Genomic DNA, 13,595 nt, shown 5'->3' on the forward strand with positions numbered 1-13,595 from the left:
CCTGGGGTCGGCGGCTGCCTGCGGTTCCCCTCCTCTTCAGGAACGCAGAGCCGGGCGGCGCTTTGGACGTGAGCTGCTGATGGCACCACCGTGCCGTTCTTCTACTGTAATTGCAGCGTTTTCATGGCTGCTTCGTATTTATGACAGCAGGGTTTATTCCTATTTTACCAACTACAGCAGAGGGAGAAGTGTCTAGAAGGAGACTTAAAGGGCCTCTGCGCACCGAAAAATGCAGATGCCTACCAGCTGAACCAAGTTCTCCAGAGACACTAGAATAGAATAGAGTAGAATAGAATAGAATAGAATAGACTCTTTCAGTTGGAAGGGACCTACAACAATCAGTCTGACCGCCTGACCGATGCAGGGCTGACCAAGTTAAAGCATGTTATTAAGGGCATTAATAATCCTAAGTTTTCTGTTTTACACCTACCATGAAGGGAGCAGATAAAGTAAACGGGAAACTCACCCAATCCCTAAAGAGCAGAACTAGGAGGCGTAAATTCAAGGTAGTAGGAGATCGGCTTGAAACAGTTAAAAGTTACTTTACACAACAGGTAATGCATTCCTGGAACTTGTTGCCACAGGAGAAGATAGGGGCAAATTCTATCAACCGGTCTGAAACAGGATTAGACAAATTAGTGATGACAAGTCCACAGAGTGAGCACCAATAGTATATGTTGGGGGAGTAAGAATATGGGGGGGGGGACAGGACGACTGTGGAAGTGGCTGGTCACTGGTGGTGTCCCCACGCAGCCCTGCCTGTGCCTGCCAGCACTGCTGGGCCAGGTGAGCCACAGGTCTCATCTAGGGCCTTTCTTACCCTCTTAACCCCAATCACAGCATGACTATAGCACCCTTGGAGCTGCACGATCGTCTTTGAATCATTTTTCAACGTGCCTCCTTTCCCCTTCAGCTCCCTGAGGACTGTAGCATGCCTTGTGCTTTACCACCACGTAAAGATGTGGCGTGTGCTGTTTGTAGAGTGGGGAAAGTTAGCTACCCCTCCTCGAGTGCATGCCTGTGCAATCAGAATGCATCTGTGCTCCTGTGCCAGAAGAACAAATGTAAGGTGTGATGTTGACGTGCAGATAATGCCCTTTACAAATACAGACACGGAGACAGGAGTTAATCATCCTTACAAAGGAAACCATATTTTAAGGCAAAACATTTGAGATTCCTAGTACCTCAGTTGCAATCCTAGGAAGTACAATGTCCAAAGACACCATTTTCTTCACCTTTTCTAAGAAACAAAGCTGCTGAACACATTAAGACTAACATCATGTTCATTTTATTTGGAAATAGCCATTTGGTCTATACATACAAACTTCAGGCAATATCGTCAATTTGTCAGATGCAAAACGTAGCTCTTACTGGCAACAGCAGCTTTGTATTAGAACCATGCCTATATTGGGAATTTTACTCAATGGGAAGCTGTTCTAGAAGAGAGGTACAGGGATAAACCTCTCATACAGGTAAATGAAACCTAAGTTTGTACCCAGAAGAACTGCAAAGATTTGGTCTTCAGCAAGCTTGTATTCTATTAATGAATCTAGATCTGTAGTAACATGTTAAATTAATGGTTTGAATGCGTGTTTTCTTTTTTTTTCCCCTGACTTGCTATTCAAACAGGTATGACAAAAACTCACTTATGAACACTTACTTGAAACTTGGCCTTTGTTCTGTAGTACTGCTGGTAAATTTGCATCCTAATATGGATCTGCTTGAACACAAAGTAAAGTAGGAGTGTAAATTAATAGAACAGCTCAGGGAAATAATTACAGGTCACATACCGCCTGACAGAATTAGAGAGATAACTTGCATTTGGAAAGTGATCCCCATGTTCTCACCACTAGACAGAGTGATTTGCCAGGAATGATCCATTCGTGTTGAAGCCACGGATGTACGCTGTGGCACCTAGCCTTCCCCCTCCTCCCAGAGTGTCCTTCTTCATTGATTTCCTGCACCACCCACCACCAATTCAGTGCTCCGTCCTGGACAAGAGCATCAGACACCACTTCAGTCTGTTCATCAGTCATGGAAGAAGGAGGGAAACTCCTCTGAGTCAGTACAGAGCCAAAACGTGCATGTGTTTGGCTGCGCACCAAGCAAAGCTGATGATACCCACACTTTCGGTAGGAACCCTCATGTATTGCCCTTCATCTCCATGCTCTCATATTCACTTTCTCACTGCACACTTCTGTAGTTACCCTTGTCTCACCAGCAAGCTCCTGTTCTCTTAAAGACCTTTTCTTGGTGTGTTACTTGTATTACTTAGATCTGGCTTACTCGTAAATTTTTTTCTGTTTCCTTCCTTTATCACTTGAATTATGAATTTCTTAAGTGTTTGGAAAGTACCTTCCTTGTAATGGATGCAACCACAAATAACATCTTAGTATTAAGTCTGGAAGCACTTTACAAAGCTGAAATTCAAAACATAACAAAGTTAGTCAACATCAAAGCTGGGAAAAGAAACCAAAAGCTGTCATTTCAGAAGATCGGTGATCAACCCACTGGCCAGCAAACTCACTCATCTTCTCAGACTTTACCATGGCGAGTTTTACACGTGCATCATCTGCTTCTAAGTATTTCTTGTGCTCCTGTCTCAAATCTGATTCATACACGCAGGTGTTGAAGCAGATCATGAAACTACAGGAATAGTTCTCAAACTGATCAAGGCTATCTTTGGACCCAATTATTGCATATTTTGAATCCTTAGAGCCTGCATTTTGCTTTGATAAGTTATTGGTTTGATTGTCATTGTAATCTATCATTGTATTACGATGACACATTGAACACTAGCATTTGTAGAAGGAGAGGTAGATGAGCAGTATTATCAGTCGGGAAATATATGCCTGTGCTATGAGTCACACGGTGACTGTTGTATGGACATGATAAAACATTAAGTATATGCTTGTAAAAACAGCAACATTTTTAGAAATATTTCCACCTCATTTTCATTTTTAAATAGCTTCACCAGAATAGGATTTTTCTTTTACAGCCACACTTCTCATATAGATCAGCTTTACAAATTTAAACAAATGCTGTTAACAGAACCTTATATATCAAGACAGCAAATCACGACATTTTTGTTAGGGGTACAGTTGGAAGTCACTTATAAAATATGTATGAACTATTTGGAAGTCCAAGGCAAATGGTAGGAAAGACTAAGGCCTAAGCTATACAGAGACTACGCTGACGCAACACAAAGTGTTCTGTTGCAACTTGTGTAATTTATTTTTATGGCCAGTCTGTGCACAGGGTGACTTAGGATTTGGTAAACTTACCTGGAGAAAAAGGGCTTGGTAATTTTATGGAGGCGGCAGAATTTTATTATGTATTATTAAGATTTCAGCACATTCTGTTGAGCATGTAGATAAGCAGTTTGTATGGCTGCATAATTGTTTGAAATCTCCAGCCAGGCAGAAGCACCACTTTTTGTTGAGGAACGGGGGATGCCGCACAATACCTGGAAGGCTTTCAATCGCATTCACTAGAAAAAATTAACCATGATTGGAAGAAAATTGTCACCCAGTCACCCCTCATTTCCAACAATGCATTTGTAACAGATCTGAGGATGTTCAGTTCAAACGTGGGGTGATAAAAAGGAATTTATTTTTAACTGTCTGCTGTAATACGAGTGACCATTTTGTTGTCATATGTTTCAATTATGTTCAAATGTCTCTTGTTAATTTTTCTTAGCTCTTGCATTCTTTTCAAGACAAAAACTGATGGCTAATAAACTTCACATTTGGCCTATTTTATTTTTGCTGGATTAGGAGATCCTTTTTCACCATGCAGAAAAAAACCCACCAACTTGTCTTGAAAACATATACACGGTTTTGTAAAGACTGCAGTAATTTCACATCACCCTGCAGATGACATTTTAGAAGGAGAGGAGGCAATTTTCCTTCACTATCCAATACAGTATCTTAATCATTTATTGAGCTACTTCTGTGACTTTCTGATCTTTGAGTCGTTTTCACACACATACCAAAATGAATGTTAGAGCAGCATTAATTTACAAGCAAAATGGTTACATGTACAGTGTTACTTTGACAGATTTACCAACTCCTACCACCTTTATCTTCAAGTCAGCTCCTTTCTTTCCCTTTGTACTTCCCCTACCACTTTCCACACGCGTATAGTTATGCTAGCATGCATGAGATGATTACACTATATTCTACCTTTCTATACAGCCTCTGAAAATATTTTTTCTTACTCAGGCTCAATATCTACCGTAAAAATGAAATATGAAGTTTTTGCATAAGAAATCTAAGCAGATTCTCAAGAAGGAAAACAATAAAGAATCCCAACTGCAAACCACATCTTAGACTCACCAGTCATCCAGCCCTAAAGAAAGTCACTTTCTAGTGTCTCAAAAAACATAAGAAAAGGATTATACTGAATAATGTTCTCAACTCAGTTAAGAACATCTTGTTTAAGAAATTAAGATACACTTTGAGGAAAATAGGGAGAGAAGTCCAGAACCTTAGACACAAATTCTACTAGGATTTTGGGAACTGCACTTTTTTCACATTCTGGGTAGGACTAGAAATAATACTATAAACTATAGTGTTTCTTTAGTGAAAAAATTCGTGATGTATCGCACCAGAAGCACATTCCTAGCTCTTGAAGGAAGCGGAGACACGGCAGTGCCCTTCCTGTCACACACTGCAGACTTTGGTAGTTTAGTTCTTTTGTACAAATACGTTGTTTTAAGGTAATGGAGAGTTTTGTGGCTTGTGGGAAATTAAATACAAAGTGCAAGTCCTGGGGAATCCTCCTTGACAGTTTCTGCTACAGAGGAGCCTGTGGTTTTAAGGGACTGCACCTAATTCAGACAGTTCCTTCCAAGCCTGCATACAGGCTTTCCATCCTGAGAAGCCATCAGAGATGGAGTGAAGTGAAAAGGCCTGTGGAAATTAAAAGTAAAGTAAAGAACAGACGAGGGTAACTTTTATTTGAGTTGGTGGGACTGAAGCTAACTTAATTCTCTATTTCTTCAATCAAACCAGCCTGCAACTTACCATCACTTACGGCCATATTGCTGCTACATCATATTCAGCTACAACATGCTAATTTTAGCTGTGAAACAAGAAAAGTAAAATACCATGCAAAGAGAAGCTTCCACCTAAAGTGCAACAAATACTTTTGCATTTCATATTATCTTTAATATTAATTATCCTTCTGTCATGAAATTTTGTAGTGAAAAAGATCGTGTTTTATGCAATTCAGAACAAGGCAATTAGTTCAGAGTAAAAATTTTATGTTATTCTTCTGTTTCTACCTCTCCTCCTAGTGTTTCTTCAGGAAAAGAAACCGAAAGCCTAGCAGCAACAGATTTAAACTGAAGTAAATAAATACACTGTCTAGCAGGATTATTCCCAGCCAATTAAATGTCCTTTCCAGAAGATGAATACTTTATTTAATAGCAACAATTTAACCAAAAGTTGAATCAAAATAATTAAAATGCCAAGCTCCAGACCAGTTCTTTTAAACATAAGCCAGCAACTTCTGCCAAGGAAAAAAAAAGAGCCTCCTTCTGGCATGCCCGAGCATATCAGTCAGGTTAAGAAGTTTCAAACAGGAATGTACCGCAGAAGTACTGTCCTACCAGTATCCCTATGCACTCCACTTGACAGCCCAGTCCAGCTGGAAACTGAGTCAATGATCTTTGCTTCAATAAGAGTAGAAGGCCCCAAAATATCATGGTAATATGCTAATTTTGCTATTTCAAGGGTTCTTGAGTCAAGTGAATGGTAAAAAAAATTTAGTCCTCTCTCCTTAACAAATGAGTCAGTGCAGCAGTGCTATCTGCTGCCAAGTTAAGGGCACAAAGCAGAGTTTTTCCTCCTTGTTACTATCACAGAGACCTGCCTAGGCCAGCATTTCCTAATTATCTTGCTCAACCCCTTTTCTCCCCACAAATGAACTCCGTCATTCAGTTCCTGTCCCTAATTAGCCCAAAAAGCAGCAACCACGCAGACAAAGCTCTGCTGCGTCCAAATCTAGACCTGCTTCCATGCCTTTTCTGAATACCTCTTGTGCCATTTCTAGAGTAGTATGCCCACTTCCCATTTCGGGAAGCACTGGAGAGAAAATTCTTTGCCTCCTGCGTTCATACAATTTGTTTCCACGGGATTCTCAATACAGACTTGGATGGAGCAGGGTCACTTCTACAGAGAAGTGACTTAAGTCCATTACTTAAGTCCATTTACCAGATCAGTGAAAGATGCTGCTGTGTACCCGACATGCACAATGAAGTTATCCTCTGCCTATCCACAGTGCACACGCTCTTGATCATGGAATCTGTCAGTAGAAGCACGAAGCCAGATGGTTACAACCTAGCTATGTGACACCTACTTTAAGTCTTACTGTGTTCACTGTGGTTCAAATGTCCAGCAGTCTTTTTGCATGGCAAAACCAACAAAATCATATTCAAAATCTACTTCAAGGTCACATCCTTTCGTATTTACCAAATCAGGACATAACATACAAAACTGAGATCAGTTCAATTGAGTCAGACCAAAAGCTGGACTAGCACACTGTCTTCAATACTGTCATATAAGACTGTAAGAAAGAGGAAGGGCAAGGCACAAATTACAAATATACAACACTTTCCCCAAATGCTCTTCCAAACTGTAACAATTTTCATCCCAGGGAACCTTCCGAGTCAGATACGGCTCCCTACATTTAGCAGTCCTCAGCGTATTTCTATTCCATGTACCACTTCACTCGCTCAGCACAAGTAGACCTTTAATATCCTTTGGAAATAAGCTTCACAAGTCTACCATGTATTGCATCAAGTGCATGTCCTGACTCTGCTAGGCTTATGTGATGTCTCCAAAGTTCTCGTATTAGAAGAGGCGCTGAACAGCTAGTCTTTATCTAATCTCACTAATGGTTTTGTAACCTCTGTCACATCCCAAGTCATCTCTTTGCTGAACTGAAGACTTCTAGCCTTATCGTCTCTTTCTCACACTGATCAGCCCTGTGATCCGCACTGAGTTATTGCAAGGGTTGCATCTCCTCTTGCAGACTTTCTAATCAGTTGGTCTAGATGAGTCACTGACACTATCTAAAAATTCATTATCTAAAAATTTAGCCTTTGCATTTTGTCTTGTAAAATTACAGGTGACTTGAAGGTACTTGAAAATGTCTTGCACCTAGAAAGGTCGTCTTATATAACTGAGATTACTTTATCGTAACCGAAAGTTATTTGGTTTGTAAATTAATTTTAACACAGATCAATTGCAATGAATTGAATGTTTCCCCTTTTTAATGTAACGGCTGCCAACAAGATGTCTCTAAAGAAAATGCAACTAAATGTAATTTTAAATAGAGAAAATTTTGGTTCAGTATCTGGAAGGAAGGAATATTTCAACTGTTATAATGTTTGACAGGTGAAAAACTTCCTGTGGTTAACTGGATGTAGGTGTCAAGTTAGATTTACCCATTTTTATGTAACAATGTAAAACTAAATTCAGCTATTTGTAAACAAACAAAAAGTACTTTCTTCCAAATGTGGAAAAAAGCAGAAAGAAAAATAAGATCACAACTACTCTCTGGTACTCCTTATTAATACACACTATAGACAGAAAAACTGTTTTATAATGATTTTACAAGCCTTGAGGAGGAAAAAAACAAGAAGAAAAAAAAAAGAGGGAAGGTGACATTTCCTTCTCATATGACAGTCATATCACTATAATCTCACCTTGTGGAAGAAATGCAGTGCATATCATAGTTCCAGCTAAAATTCATCATTTTAAACAGCAAGGCTATCGAAGCCTGTTTTCCAGTAGGCTTATGCCTGGTTGTTGACAGAATTATTTTTAACATTTTTATCACAATTCTGCATCATGAGTTCCTCCCTTACTGATGACTGTCTGAAAACTGACATAGAAGAGAAACTTTAACGGAGAGCTAAATCTGGGGCTTTCTTTTGCAGATTCTTTGATCCACAGGTTGAGTTCGTATTGCATTCTTTAATACAGCATCCGTCTGTCTGTGTATTTTTCCCTCTTCAGAACAGAAATAATTGGTGTGACCTACCCTTGAGATCTCAACATCTCTCTTGGCTCTAGAAATTATTATAAGGGACAGATAACAGGACACATGCAACAAAATGATCCTTAAGAGGCAAAACTATAAAAGAAAAATAATCAATAATACACATTTCAAAGCATTTGAACAAATGTTATTATTCTGTAGCTTGTATTAAAGGACTTCCAGTGTTAAGCTTTACAAGCACACACAAAAGGTGCTATCCTTACTGAAAACTGTACGTTAATACAATGTTAGCTTTCATGCAATTTTGTAAATAGATTATGGAAGAATTTAGCTTATTCACTCTTTTCAGAAAAGTAGGGTGGTATGCATCTATGACTGATACTAAAACATTTGAATAGCTTTAACATTTCAACTGAAGATGTTACCATCTGATTATGTATAAAATTAAGTACAGCATGACGGTGGTTATTGTGATGATTATAAACAGCATTGTGACAATTATAAACATGGAGTTTGGGATCCTACCTGAGTTTATGTTGCTCCCACAAGCAATGGGGAAAAATACCCCAAACACACACGTCCCAACAAGCCATTTATTCTTAACCACTGACATTATCATTGACCCCTCCCAGTTTCTAAGTTTCAGAGGTAGGAACCTTCTCACTTTCCGCTCAGTGTAATATATATACACATTGCATCAATGTGAGTTACCCAACTGCTAACCTGCTTATTACTGGGGTTATATCATTGTTTAGTCCTGATCCATCTATACCAGCACCCAGTACCAGAGAAGCTGCACATGCATGAGCAAAGAAAAATTTTAGTAGGTCTAACAAATACTGAGGAAATACTGGATTAAAAGAGATCCTTTTGTTCTGATTGCTCCTTAGTTCAGTTTTTCTGCATCCCTATTTAGCTAACCCATGTTATGAGAAAAGGCAAATGTTCTCATGTTTCAAGACCTGCTTTAATCCATCTTACAGATAAGAAAAGCCCTGTTACATGTTTCAGACCATCAAGAAATTCTCTCTATGCACAGAGAATACATTTTTTCCCCTCCTGTAACCGATTACTGCAAAAATTGGAAAGTATTGGATATCTGTCTAAGGATATCTACATAAGAGGTGCAGTGGTAAAGGTATTAGCCTTCCAGAACATAAGACATCCTCACATACAGGTTTGATGCTTCCCCTTTTTGTTCAGAGAGGAGAAATGAGTCAGGCACACTAGAATCTGGTTTGCCTTTGGATCTGAGACATGTACTGCTTAATTACCATTAAAAAAGCATACAAGCATGAAAGAAGCAATAAGCATGCATGAATTATTTCTTTGCTAAAACTTTCATGAGGGAAGTTGCTCCTAAAGGGCTAGGAACAGGAAAGGCCACAGATTTACTCTACCCTTGCCAGTCAAACAATGCAAGTGTTGGTGTGTATGCTGATTCTTTTATAGGCTAGTATCCAGTATATCAACACAAAATTCTATTTAAAAAAGCTTGAGTTGGACACTCCCAAAATCGTAAGATTTGCTTTTATTACTGATTTTATACTTATTGGTTATTTTGGGTTTCATTTGAGGAGGAAGCTTAGGAGGAGAAACTCGCTGCCCCTTCAGGACTTTATAGCTTTCAAGGGAAAACTGCCAGGCTTCTAAACACGTGGCATTTTAGCGATACAAATCCAGCCTTAAAAAGTGCAAGCAAGCCTTCTCACTAGTGATCAGAAGGGATTCCTCATATCTCTATTTTCTGGAAATCATTTCTTTTGTTCATATTACTCCATTTGCTTTAGCATCCTCCTGCTCCAACTTCCTCCTTTCCCCCCCATTCCCCTTCTGTTCCTAAAGATCACCTGTTTTCCCCCTTTCCTCCACATCTTTTGTTGTCTTGATCTCCTTCCAGTTCCTACACACCAAAACTTGGTCTCAATAGGACTGTAAGAGATGGTGGTCATCATAACAAGAAACTGCTTCACTTCCATATTGTTTGGATAGGATGATCAACTTGCTGACTTCCGCAATAACAGGAACTTGCCATTTTCAACTAAAAAAAAAAAATCACAAGATAGCAAAGTTTAAGAACACTAGAAACACATTATTGGTCAGACCAGTGGCCCATCCAGCTCAGTATTTGATCTCCAAGAGCAGCAAGAGAAGCTGTCCAGAGGAAAGCACACATCTGCCTGCTTTCTACTATTCGTTTCTCTCATACTCCCCCAACATCTACTACTGTTATGCTAACTGTTCCCATTAGTTTATGGATCTGTCATCACAAATTCGTCTAATGCCTCATTAGACCAACTGATACAATCTGTCCCTACACTCTCTTACCGGGGCAAGGAATAGAGCCCGTTGTGTAAAGTACTTTCTTTTAACTAGTTCAAATTTATGCCCCCTCTTTGTTCTACTGTTTTGTGATTTAACACACCAGATATTTCATACAGGAAGCACTATAAACATTTAACAGTTGTCAAAAATATGGAACTATTCTAAGGCCACTGAACTATTACCCATTTTCCCACAGTTATTTAGGACAGAAAAGCTTTAGCACTGTCTTGTAGCCTAACCTTATGCAAGGCAGGTCTACACTAGTGCTACCGCAGCCTTACACCAACACTTTGGACCTAATTCAGCTTTGACTTGGACGCAGCTCCTAGCAAAGCCAGCAGGAGCTGTGTCTACACTTGTCAGGACTGAGTTTGTCCCTGTACGCCTACAGTTTTCCATCTTCTGCATTTAGTCTTCCAAAATTGTCTGGGTTTTTGAGGAGGATCAGGAAGTCTGTATTGACGAGGTGAGACCTTGCACAGCCTTTATCTGCCCTGTCATTGTGTCTGTCAGTCCCGGCCTGTTAACTTTGGAAAGCTGTGGAAACAAACAGGACTGCAGAGTACTAGTTTCTCAAAGAATATACAACTAACTTCTGCCAGATGATTTTTTTTTTTTCTTTTTAAAACAAATCCATACTTAGGTTACATTCGCAACCCCTCAGTCTCTATTTCAACATGTTTTTCATCATTTAATATTATTGTTCCCATATTCAGGAAATATCAAAACTGACAAAAGTAAGAGCTAAATTGTGAAATAGTATAACAGGAAAGGAAAGAAGAGGTAGATATCGATATTTGACTACTTTCAGTGGCTCAGTAAACCTGTAAGCCAATACTATGCTGCTCTGAAAAACTTCTTTAAACCAAAATCCTTGTGTAAACCAGCTTCTTCATTTATAACAAAATCTGTTAGATTAGCAAATTTGTATTCATATTAGTACAATAGTACATAGTAACACTAGTTAGAATTACAGAAAAGATCTCCGCAAATCAATTTTTGGAGTAGAGACAATTCATCTCTAATCCTATTTAACTTTAAACTATTGCTCTCCTTTGCTTTCATAAGTAAAGTGGCCAAAACCAAGATAAGCTGAAGTTTTCACACATCAAAATATAACCTCTCCAAAACATACTTTAAATGCATAAGAGTTTCCATTATCTGGCAAAGAGAAGGAGAGAGTGGAACAAAACTGTTACAAGCACTTCTCCAATTCTAGGTCTGCGTGATGCCCGTTGCTGAATGCAGAGAAACAAAGCTTTAGGAAACTGATGGCAACATTTGCCTGGCGCAGGTTTTGTTCACCTGTAAACGCCAGCCACACAGAGTAAATACTTGCCTAGTCGCAGTGACTGCATGTATTACAACTCAATGTCAGGTTAGAGTCAATTCTTCCTTAGGGAAACACCACCTCTGTAACACAAATAAAAGACTAACACAGCCTCTAATTTTAGGAAACGGCTTGCATGGGATTTGCACATGATTCTGAGAGGTGACCTGCTTTTTCTTTACTGGATCAGTGTTTCCTAACCTGTTGGATGTTATTTTGAAGAGTTCTACGAGGCACTGAACTGAGATGAGAAACCCTCGGCAGCAGCGAGGCACTAGGACCCGGCAGAGCTGAGGGGTGGAAAGGGGGAGCCGTTTGCTTCCCCAAGGCGCCTGCAGCTCCTCCCCAGGCTGACCCGCATCCCCAGGCCTTCACTACTGAGGAAGAGGGGGGGGAAAAGTATCAAGGGTACCTTCACTTGTCTTAAAGTACAACTTCAACTTAATCTAGTGAAACACAAGCAAGAAGCAATTAAGTTCCCATACAAAAACAAAAACCCCAAAACTGGCTCATAATCGAACTAGGAGGAGGTTTGGCTTGCAACGATTTTTGAATTAGAAGTTAATACAAGCTACAGCATAAGCATCCTGCCCTAGCCTGGCCGCCTTGGAGATCCCCTGGGAGCAGTCCCAGGGTAGCTCCCCAGCACCCTCTCTTTCTTTTCATGTCCAGGGTGGAAACAATGAGCCACCGTGAGCCAGCAGTCCTCCAGCTACCTCCAGCAGAGTTACATTTTTAAGTCATTACGGTTTTGATTACTAATTTGACTTGTGTAAATTGTGAATGAATTGTCTGTGCTGTAAAAGGTGGACGGGGGAGCCAGCATACAGCACAGCAGCCCCGAGTTTGCTAAAACCATGCTCCCAAGACTTCATTTCGAGAGATATATAAAGACAACAGTCCCTTCAGTGCAACAGTTCCCCAAGAAGCAGGGCCTCAGCATTTCACCACTGAAGACATGAACCCAGTGAAGTTCAGTTACGGAAGTAGGGTCAGGAGCCTTGAAACCGGGATGAACAGCACCGGGGTTTAGAAACGGCCGCTCTTGCGGGTACAGTTGAATTAAAATCGTACCAGTAAGAATTCATGCCAAGATGCACTGTTTTACATACAAAATGTAAGAAGAGCTAAGTGGTATACACCAGTTAACCTCCTGACTTACTGCCTCTGCCCGCACATGAATATGACTAGATTTGTTAATGTTTGGTAGGGTTTTTTTCTTATAAATAACTCCTATTGCCGCTGACCAGCGCTGCCCTTTGAACACCTGCCTTCACAGTCTCCTCCTGAAGTAACCTGCATGTTTTTCACTTTCTCATCTTCACTGCTTTTCCCTGTTCGAGTTTTCAGCCATTAGCCTCTCCACTGGGTTGTTCGTTTGGGTTTTTTTTTTTTTTTTTTCCTGTGATTTTATGAGAAAATGATAGCCAATGCATGAGAGTTTTACAGTAGAAATGGGTTAACAAATTGGACCTGATTTTTCTTCTCTGATTTAGTGGTGAAAAAGGCAGGGCAGGACACGGACCCAGGAGGGCTAGAGAGAGGACGCTCATCAGCTGAGACAAAACAGGCAAGAGTTATACTTATTCAGACCTGTGCTTCACCTATCTTTCGATTCACGGTTTATTTCTGAATCAGACTCCAATTGTGTCCTAGATTGTTTCAATTTCCCCATTATTCAAAATCCACAGTTCGTGTCCTTGCATTAGCCTGGATTCTACTTTGAAAAAAATACTTCTGGATATCAGAAAAAAAAATGCCTGGAAAAAAGTATTAAAATTTAGGTTGGACTAATGTTTGAATGCTTCAGGAAGTGTTTTCTTTCTGGTGAGAGGAAAAAAAGCACACAAAGAAAAAGGTTTTCTGCTTGTTTCTCTGGATGGGCCTAAGGTTTATTTTCTATTTCTCCCAGATTTCTAGGATTCCAACA

General features: G+C 39.8%; 1 long non-coding RNA gene across 2 annotated transcripts in view; it reads right to left on the reverse strand.

Annotated features, from left to right (window-relative positions):
* Positions 1–3,745: 3,745 nt before the first annotated feature.
* LOC103921320 overlaps positions 3,746–13,595 on the reverse strand; it is a 33,435-nt gene continuing 23,585 nt past the window's right edge. For both annotated transcript variants that reach the window (XR_663849.1, XR_663848.1), the window contains exons 3-4: positions 5,028–5,085; positions 3,746–4,913 (exon numbers count right to left, since the gene is read on the reverse strand). This is a non-coding gene — a long non-coding RNA (uncharacterized LOC103921320). The remainder of the gene's footprint in view (positions 4,914–5,027; positions 5,086–13,595) is intronic.

This window comes from Pygoscelis adeliae, unplaced genomic scaffold, assembly GCF_000699105.1.
Source record: "Pygoscelis adeliae isolate BGI_AS28 unplaced genomic scaffold, ASM69910v1 Scaffold277, whole genome shotgun sequence".
Classification (NCBI taxonomy): Eukaryota; Metazoa; Chordata; class Aves; order Sphenisciformes; family Spheniscidae; genus Pygoscelis; species Pygoscelis adeliae.